The following is an 11039-nucleotide window of genomic DNA, read 5'->3' as shown; positions in this document are numbered from 1 at the left end:
GGGAGTGAAGGTCTGATTTTAAATAGGGTGGTCAGGATATACCTCATTGAGGTGACATACAAGAAAAGACTCGAAGTTGATGAGGAGTGAGCCATACAGGTATGGGAGAAAGAAAATTTCAGGCAGAGAAACAGTCCTTATGTGGAGAGTATTCCTCGTGAGTTAGAGTACCAGCGCAGAAGCCAGTGTGGCTGGAGTGAGCATGGGAGGGATAGAGATTTAGAGGATGTGGTCAGAGAGACAATCCTGCAGAGACTTATCAACCATTTGTAAGGTCCTTGTCTTTTACTTAGAGTGAGAAGGGGAGCCATTAAAGTGAAGAGGGGAATGACATGATCTGACTTAGATTATTAATGGGATAACTCTGGCTGCTGAAAAGAGACCAAGGCAGAAGCAGGGAATCTAGTCATTGCAATAACCCAGAAGATCATTGGTGGTGGTGGCAGGAGTAGTGAGAAATGGTCAGATTTGGGAATATTTTGAAGATAATGTCAATAAGATTAATTGAGATCAGAAAGACTGAAGGTTAAGCAGGTTTGGGGAATAAAATAAAGAGTGCTGCTATGGACTTGATAAGTGGGATTTGTCCATTAGATATTAAATCTAATTCTTATTTCCATCATAAGTACCAATGATCTGTAAGCACTGGCTGTGGGGCAGGAGGCAGTAGGTACAAGAACTGTAGAAAACATTTCTTTATAGCAAGTGTACTTGCAAACTAAGAGGATCGGAGTGCACACATATAATTAACCTTTTATAACATTCAACATTTATTTACTCACAGATTGGACAAATATTTAATGAGTCACTATAAGATGCTCAATATGGGTGCTAAGGAAATTGGGGATCAACTGCTTAGTTTTGAATCCTGGATTCACTACTTACTAGTCACTTAATCCCACCATGCCTTGGGTTACCATCTGGAAAAATAAAGACAATAATAATACCTACCTCACAGCAATGTTGGGAGGATTAAATGGGGTAATCATGTGTAAAGCATTTAAAATAACATGTGATAAACACTCTATGTTACTAATTATTTTTATCAAGGCCTCCCTTTTCCTTCCCATTGTACCTCTTCCCTTAGCTAATCCTAACATAAATAGAAAATAATATCTGCAAAATTCATGATGAGCACAGTTAGCATATATATAATATACCAAGATCAAAATGTGGATAGTCTAGAACCTCAGGCTAGTTCCTACTGCTGTGCCTGATCAACACACTATCTAGATATCTAGAATTTTTCGGATTCACATACACATGCAAAAATATCTAAGGAGGCTTTTAGAACTCTTAAGACTCCTTATTGATCAAGAATCTCTTCTGTATTCAACAGCACCTAGAGAATACTGTCCGATTTACCCATACTGCATACTCTTACTAGTCCTTATTACTTGTATTTACAAAGATGTTAGAATTAGCACAGAAAGCAGGCCATCAAACAGGCACTTTTGTGTACTACCCCAGCTATGCTTTTGTGTGAACCACCTCATCTGCTCTCCTTTTCCTCATCTTCTGGCCTCAATTCTGCTGTTTCTTTGTTTTAACTCAGTTTGAACCTCAACACTCAAGTGCTGACCTGTGACAATCTGATTAGATTCACTATAGTTTATGCCTGCCCACCTGTAGAATCCTCTACTGTAGAATCCAAAGTTGGGTTGTATCATTCAATTTTTCCTGACACTACAAACTTGGGATTTGGCTTCTTTTTCAGGAAAATGAAAACCACAAGCACCTTTTCCTTTTGAACATTTCCTTTCCATGATCACTTTCTAAGTTTTGCATTTCTTTAGTTATTCTGCAAGGCTTATCTGTGAGAGTTGAGGGCATTAAGATATAATGTAGTTGTGGTTTGGGAAAGTGTGAGAGCACTCATAGTCTCCTGAATAATGTCTAGGTTCTTAGAAATAATTATAATATTATTAATAATAATCATAACCAACACTTATTTAGTGCTTACCATATATTGTGCTAATGTTGTGTTGCCTCCTTTACATTTGTTATTATCTCAATTACTATGGTAAATAATATATAAGGTAAATATTATTTTCCCCACTTTACAAATGAAGAAATGAGGTTTAAAGAATTGCATTAGTCTGAAAGTGACAGAGCTTAGACTTAGTCTTTTCCGTGTCAAGCTGATACTTTTAACTACCAAAGTATATCACAGGACAATGAGCTTCTTAGGTCTGTTCTCCCCTGCAGTTTTTGTTGAGTATACAATGTATTACCTTACAGTTATTCTCCAACATATGATGAGTATGGGTGGACAAAAAGACCCCTTTGTAAATATTCAGCAATCCTTGCCCTTTACTAAAACAAAGACCTTACATTTGTATAGAACTTCACAAATTCAAAATACTTTTACATCCTGTTAATTTTGATCCTCATAACACTTTGTGGTGAGCAAGACAGGGCTTGTTATCCCCTTTTCTATGTAAACCAAGGTTCAAAGAATTTAAGTGACTTGCACAAGTTCTCATGACTGGTAAACTGACTAAGCAGGTTATAATCAGGTTTCTTGACTATTAATTGCTTTCTGAAACTTCTAGCTAAAATTAGTGTTTGAAAACTATTGTTAAACTATATTATTCTTAATACAAATTGTACAGGCTTACAGCTTACTTTCTAAGAAAGCATCGATTATCAAGAGCAAGATATTAACAAAGTATCAGAGATCATCCTCTTTTTGTTCTTTACTTGAGAACTGTGACCTTAAGGTATGTGTATTAGTTTGCTAAGTCTAGTGTAACAAAATACCACAGACTGAGTTGTTTCAACAACAGATATTTACTTTCTCATGGTTCTGGAGGCTAGAAGTCCAGGATCAAGGTGTCAGCAGGGTTCGTTCTCCTGAGGCCTTCTCCTTAGCTTGCAGATGCTATCTTCTTGCCATCTTCCCATGGTCTTTTCTCTGTGAGTGCACATCTCTGTTGTCTCTTCCTCTTCTTATAAGGACATCAATCCTAACAGATTAGGGTCCTACCCTTATGACCTCAGTAACCTATTTACCTCTTGACAGGCCCTATTTCAAAACATAGTCACGTTCTGAGGTACTGGGGGTTAGAACTTCAACATAAGACATTTGGAGGGACACAATTCAGCCCACAACAGGGGGTTTCCTATTAAGTAAATATTCTTTCATCTGATGGATCTGAGAGTTGTCATCAAATTTACAAAGTTCTCAACATCAGTATGAAACCCTTATAAAAAACCCTGTATAAATTCCATGAAGATTTAAGCTTGAAACAATGTTTGAAATAAATATTCCTAATAAATATATAAAGAGGCTTGGTCCTACAGGCATTGCTAGAAGGAAAAAGAAGAAAGAAGGAAATAAATAGAAGTCCCAATCCTTCAAAATATGCAATATAAGTAATAGTAGAAAATGTCAAATACCCGAATTAATCTCTGAAGCAAGTTAATATGTGACTATATTTTTATTTCAAGGAAGTGCTTATATTTTGACTGATTGCTTGTTCAGAGTTATCACTTTTTAACAAACTATCATCCCAATTCATAATTAGAGTTTAGAATGGGTCAGACCAAGGTTGACTGGAACCCATATTTGACTGATTATTAGAAGGGCAGGATAGAAATATGAGATATGAGAATATAAACTGAGATGTAAGGACATCTGCCACTAAGTTCTGACAGACAATATAGACATGAACAGCAGACAGTTGGCCTCAAGTAGGCCTTCAGTAGGCATCCTAAGCCAGCGATAGGAACTGGAATTTAAGATGGAGCCAAGGTTCTGCCAGGACTCAGTTATCGGTCATAATCTCAGACTTGGAAGAATGGTGTAGGAACCCAGGCAGAGTTTCAGGCAGAAGAACATGATCTAGTTATAGGAACTAGGCCACCTATCAGAATGTGATACACAAAAAACTAGGTGAGAACCCGAGTACAGGCCACCATAGGGGCACCAGCAGGGCACCTTGATTCAGAGCAAGTAAGCTACTGGCGGGCCTAGGGCTCCCTGTCTTCCTCCTGCCTAGGACCATAATTGATCTCAGAGTTTGGGGTAGCTTTAGAACTAGATTCAAGAGTTAAAAGGCTCAGAAGACTTAGGTGCAAGGGAGCTGGTATACCATTCCTCCCTATAGGATAGCAAATGTCATTGCCACCTGCTTTTTTTAAAAATTTAAGTTAATCAGGTCTAGCAGCAAAATATTCCAAAAATTCTTCCAAGAAAGCATTGTTCTTCAGTGTTGGATCAACTCATTTTCTTTTACACAAGTGTAAAGCCTATAATAGAGCTTGTACTTTCCTTAAGACACTCCTATCCAATCCTGCTACTGTGACTGGTTATCTTTCCACAGTAGGGACAGCAATTTCATCCACCATCAAGATCAACATAAATATTAGAGGCTCACCAAATAACAGAAATTATGTGCTACTCACTTTTCCCCAGGACAGATTTAAGGAGAAGAAGGAAGGCAATTAAGAATTACCTACATTACCTAAGGGAGAAATTTTTTTAAAGTTGACTTCTGTAATATACATTACCCTGCAGCTAGATTGAAGCAATGTAGCTTCCCTGAGGCTTGGTTTGTTCACCACCTGGAAGTATCAGTTGGAACAGATTGTAACAGACTGTCTGCTTAAAGGCATTGACCACACAGAGCCTGTGACATCTATGGTTTTTGGTCTTTAATGACTGTGTACTTGATCCTAGTTCCAAGATGTGTATTTATTTATTCAGTGTGGGATTTGGAAGATACCTAAGTGATATTAAAGAAAGATAAGTAAATTGAATCTCCTTGCTTGCATTTACTGTGTACCACATTTAGTCAGTATTTTACAAATAATGTATTAAAGTTAGTAATATAGAATGCAATTGGATTTCTTTTTCAACTTTGAATAGAAAAGTTAAGGAAATATAGAACCTGAAGGGGTATCCAGATATCATTTTGCCCAGTGTTATGGGTTGAATTGTGTCCTGCAAAAGATATGTTGGAGCTTATTCCCTGATACCTGTAAATGTGACCTTCTTTGGAAACAGGGTTTTTGGAGATGTAACTAAGTTAAGATGAGGTCATAATGGATGAGGGTGGGTCCAATCCAATGTAATTGCTGTCACATTGTAATAGGAAAAACTTGGCATAGGCAGACCCAAGGAAGATGGCCATGTGAAGACAGAGGCAGAGATTGGAATTATGCTGCCATAAACCAAGGAAAGCCTGGGGCTACCGGAAGTTGGAAGAAGCAAGGAAGGATCCACCTGTAGAGGCTACAGAGGGAGCATGACCTTGGAAAGACTGATTTCAGATTTCCAGCCTCCAGAACTGTGAAAGAAGCCACTCAATTAGTGACAATTTTTTTTTTTTTTTAAACAGCAGACCTTAGAAACGAATACACTGCTTTTATCTATGGTCAGGATTGTACTTAAACAGGGTCAATTAGATTTTAGAACATGCCAGGCAGTTTTTAAGATATTTAGCTACTGGTGAGTTTTGGGGTTTGACTTATGGGAGTAGGGAAGCCACAGACAACTAAACTACCACATAGAGTCACATACAGGAAAACTGTACTTGAATAACTCAAAGCACCTCGTAATGTTTCTTGGGTGAATGCCTGGGGTTTTTTTTTTTGGCACCACAGTTCTTTTTTAATGTCTTTTTTATGTATATCTCAGAAACATTTCAGGTGTCAAAAGAGGAAAGTCAGACTTTTCAGTCATTCTGGTTATGTTCATTATCAACCAATTTAAAATGTGAGAATAATGCTATGTGTGGAATTAGTTAGATGGTTTGCTTTTTAGCCAAATTTCAAACCATTTGTGGTAATCCAGGTCATATTTCTTTCCCAGGAAGATTTTTGCCTATTAGCTATTATACATTTTAATACAGATTATGCTAAATATCTGAGTAGTAATAAATAAACATCATTATTTTCATCCATGATATATTAATTAGCAGACTGGTATCAGTGATCAATTGCTCACCATTCTTTTAGAAAGGTCAGTAATGGGAGGGTTTATAATAGCACTAAACAGTTGAGGTTCCTGTATCACAAATGCTAAGAAAGCTTAGGATAATAGTAGGGAATATGATAGTTAATCCCATAATTCTGTTTATTGGCAGACACAAAGAGAAAGAAACCTAAAACCTCATCCTATGGAAATATTATTTCCTTGCCATATCCTGACTTTCACACTTTTGCTCTGAAGTAGCAACAGTGTTTTGGAATAGAACACATATGGGGCTATTTTTTGCCATTTCCTTCACTATGCTTTTCTGGCCATCATTGCTCATAACACTAGGTGTTCCCACAAACTTACACAGGTGGGCAGTTCACTCCTTCATAAATATTCAGAAAGTCAGGGGATGAGAATTTTCTGGAGATTTTCAGAAAGGTACTATAATTAGTTATAGAAGTTATGTAAGTAGCACATTTACATTTTCTTTTGTAAAGAATCAATTTATTCAATAAATATGGCTAAGAATTAAGGTAGATAATTTATTAGGATTTTACAAAAATAAATGAAAACTCTTTGTATTTTGGATGCTTGCAAATCTGATACTCCCAGATGTAGATACAGTTGATTCTTTTTTTTTTTTTTAAAGATTTTATTTATTTATTTGAGAGAGAGAATGAGAGACCGAGAGCACGAGAGGGAAGAGGGTCAGAAGGAGAGGCAGACCCCCTGCTGAGCAGGGAGCCCGATGTGGGACTCGATCCAGGGACTCCAGGATCATGACCTGAGCTGAAGGCAGTCGCTTAACCAACTGAGCCACCCAGGCACCCGATACAGTTGCTTCTTGAACAATACAGGGGGTGGGGTGATAAACCCCTACACAGTCAAAAATCTGCATATAACTTTTGACTCCCCCAAAACTTAACTACTAGTAGCTAAAGCCTTACCAATAACATAAAGAGTCAATTAACACATATTTTGTATGTTATATATTATATACTACATTTTTCTTGTAAAGTAAGCTAGAGATAAGAAAATGTTATGAAGAAAATCATAAGGAAGAAAATATACATTTACAGTACTGTGCTATATTTATTGAAAACAAATCTGCGTATAAGTGGACCCATGCAGTTCAAACCCCTGTTGTTCAAGGGTCAAATGTATTTTCTGTTCAACAGTATTAGTAATTAGATAACAACACCTACATTTTCAAACTGCAATGGAAGATGCTACTGCAACTTAAACATTTCTGCATTTTTTGTTTTTACTTAGAATGTTGCTGTAATAACTGAGTCTTGTTAGAGAAGATATGAGCTTATGAAATTTATATTTAGAGAAAAGTGAAAGCCAAGTGAGTTGGGGCAGTCAGAAGCCCAGGAGTGGGTATGAAATTATTTAAACTCTCTGAAAGCAAGAGAAAAGTAGTGGAAGAGGGACAAGAAATTCAGTGCACACGGTTTGTCAGTATCTGTAAATAAAGGTATACATTCTCTTTCTGTTGTATTATTTAAAGCTGGCTAGTATTTTTTTAAGACTCTATTATTTGACAGAATGAGACACACAGCGAGAGAGGGAACACAAGCAGGGGGAGTGGGAGAGGGAGAAGCAGGCTTCCCACAGAGCAGGGATCCCAATGTGGGGCTCGATCCCAGGACCCTGAGATCATGACCTGAGCCGAAGGCAGACACTTAACAACTGAGCCACCCAGGTGCCCCTAAAGCTGGCTAGTAGACAGGAGCTATAAAAACAGCTGGCCAGGACAACCTTTTTTTTTCACTTCTAAAAACTTACTGAACATTTTTAATGCTAAGACCCAGGATATCAGTGGGTTTATACAAATAATGATTGTAGAAGGAACACAAACACACACACACACACACACAAACACACACACACTTAGTCTCCAGTGTTTTTCATCTAATTTGATGTAGAATATTGTGCTATGAGTTTGCATATAATTTTTTATTTAGCATATGGAAAAATAGGTCAGAGACATTATCCCCCAAGCAGTATTTACTCTCAAGTCCCATTTTGCCTATTTTAAAATCAACCAATTTAAACTTGGCCTACAATTACAGAGTATTAGACTTGGGTAGGACTGGAGAAACAATTTTTTAAATTTTATTTTATTATGTTATGTTAATCACCATACATTACATCATTAATTTTGGCCCTTTCTTTTTACATTTTCATTCATCCTTTGGGCAAATTATTAAATGCCTACTCCATATTAGGCTCATTAGTAGATGTTAGGGGATACAGTGGTGAATATGATAGTCTTTGTCCTCAAAAATCTCATAATCCAGGGAAGTGCCTCTCAAACTTTAATGTGTATACAGATCAGCTTGGAAATCCTATTAAAATGTAGACTTCAATCCATAATTCGGTAGGTCTAAGATGGGGCTTGAGATTCTGCGTTTCTAACAAGTTCCTAGGTGATGCCCATGCTGCTGGTCCACAGACCACACTTTGAGACACAAGGTTTAAAGGGTGGATATATGAGAAGCAGGTCTAAAGAGGTCAAGTAATCTGTCCAATATTATAGACAAAAACTAATGATAGAGCCTATAACCCTGACTCTTAACGCAGTGCTGCTTCTATTCCTTCACATTACTCTGAAGATCAGAGTTTATTTATTATTTGGCTTAGGCATCACCCACACATTGCTTATAATTGTTGGACTTAAATGCTGATAATTTAGTGGTAAGTGTTGCAGATTTCTGTTTGCATTAGAAGATGTATTTAAAAGAGTATGCTTGGAAAGGTGGCACTTCCACAGAAATTCTAGAGCCCAGGGGAAAGATACTCAAATCCAAGAAACATGCACAGAGTGGCTAAACACAGTCCATTACTGCATGTACTCATTTGTACAAGAAACATTTATTCATAGTCTACTCTATGCATAGACAATAATCTTTACTCACATCTATATCCATAATACATTGTACAATGCTAAGAATACAAAGAAATACCCGGTAAGTCCTTCTGGCTGAATAACAACACTGAAGTAGATACTATGGAAGATCAACTGCAGTGTTTGAACCCTCTCCTGAAGGAATTTGAGATCTCATTATAAGAACAAGCCTTATTTTTTACATCATTCCCAGAGAATAATTCCTACATATGAGCAAGATTATGATCTTGTGATATGAACTACTAAGTGCTGGAGCAATTCAAAGTTGTGGAAAGTTAAGTATTGACTGGGACTCATCGGATGTCTTGATAAAGTACATGAAAATTCAATTGAAGTATAAAGAGATTGGAGTGTTTGTGGTTTCTTTGGGAAGGCACCATGAGAATATTTAAAGTAGGGGGACTCTGTGCAAAAGTGCATAGATAGCATTGACAATGAGAAGTTTAGCTGGCAGTAGTAGATTGACCTGGTATGGTGGAATTGGAGTGTGGAGGTCCTAATATTAGGGAAAACTATTGTATAAATACAGGATAAACATCCTTTTTAAAAAAGATTTTATTATTTATTTATTTGACAGAGAAAGAGCGAGAGAGAGAGCAAGCACAAGCAGGGGGAGCGGCAGAGGGAGGGAGAAGCAGGCTCCCCACCGAGCAGGGAGCCTGATGTGGGGCTCCATCTCAGGACCCTGGGATCATGACCTGAGCGGAAGGCAGACGCCCAACCGAATGAGCCACCCAGGTGCCCCCAGGATAAACATCCTTAAGTAATATTCTCTAAAAACACACAATAGAAATGTGTAACACAAGTGTTTTTTACTTTGTTCTGACTTCTTCTTAGATAAATATTCTGATGTTAACACATTATCATCACCCTATTAAGATTTATCATTCAACTTATTTATTTAGTTAGGAGTCCAGATTTATCTAACATTAAAATGTAGAATGTAGTATGAATTATATTGGAACTTAAAAATTATTTGTATATTTTATTGAGTTCAGAGAGTGTGGCTTTAAGTAAGCTCTCTAATATCCAGTTATCCAGCTTTTTTGGTAACAAAACAACCTTTAAAATGCATAGCAGCTACCAACACTGTCTTGTAATACATTAGGAGTCAGTGACAGCTATCTGGTATAATCTTAGATTTATAACTCCTTATAGAATAAATGCATTGAATATTCTATACATTATTTCTACAGTGTGTCTAAAGTTACTACTAAACAATGATGGAAATATAATCAACATAGATTTACATTTTATTGTATAGTTTCTTAACATAAATCTCTGTAAATTTCCATTTAACATATATTTGGCCTATGAATGACTTAGAAGATTATAAGAAAGAGGAATGAGAGGATAAATGACTTGGCTAGGATAAATTGAGGCAAAAATAACCCATCAATAATAGTTGATGTCTTCTTAAATTCCTGAATATGCTTTCTAAATTTATCATGAACTTGACTCAAGTGCTTGTCAATCTTTAAGAGTATTAATTACTTGGAATTTTCCATGCTGCCTTTTTTGACTTTCCACTCATATATTCTATTTTTTCTTTTCTTTTTATGAAATGCTTCACAAATTTGGTGTCATCTTTGTGCAGGGGCCATGCTAATCTCTGTATCATTCTAATTTTAGTATATGCATTGCCAAAGCAAGCACTCATATGTTCTATTTTCTTTTGCAAATGCATTTTTGAATCTTTCTGATCAAGCTCCTAATTTATTAACACATGTGTAAATTTGTTTTATCCCATCTAAATTAGCAACTAAGAAACTACTCTTTGGAAATCACTGTAATGGGTACTTTGCATATTATGGAATATATCCTCTTGTTTGTGTACAGACTGTGTTGATTATACAAGGCAACCCATTCTATTTCTTTTTATATTCCTCTACTTGAGAGGTTAGCACCTATCTACATTTCCTCACTCTGAGCTTACAAGATAGAAATCCCTTGGGTCCTTCCACTTTGTGTTGCTTCCTTTAACTCTTGGCAGGTCCAGTTCTGTCTCTGGCAGCTGTTGGGGAAACCTCTTTTTTAACATTCCCTGACAGGCCCTGGGATAATTCTGGAAAGTGTTACTAACTTGCCCTTCTAAACCTCTGGTGCTTTCTTTCTTTTGCAGATGTTTTGCTGTGCTTTTCATAACTATAAATGTATTTCAGATGAAACACAGTAGTTTAGGTTGCTGCAGGCTTTCTC

The 11039-nt window shown here is 36.8% G+C and overlaps 1 pseudogene; it reads right to left on the bottom strand.

The window, feature by feature from the left end:
- Window positions 1-10393: 10393 nt before the first annotated feature.
- Window positions 10394-10494, bottom strand: LOC118026111 (annotated as a pseudogene).
- Window positions 10495-11039: the final 545 nt, after the last annotated feature.

Source organism: Mirounga leonina, unplaced genomic scaffold, assembly GCF_011800145.1.
Source record: "Mirounga leonina isolate KUSES-001 unplaced genomic scaffold, KU_Mleo_1.0 Mir_204, whole genome shotgun sequence".
Classification (NCBI taxonomy): domain Eukaryota; kingdom Metazoa; phylum Chordata; class Mammalia; order Carnivora; family Phocidae; genus Mirounga; species Mirounga leonina.
The sequence above is the reverse complement of the archived record's forward strand: the minus strand, read 5'-3'. Positions and strand labels throughout refer to the sequence as shown.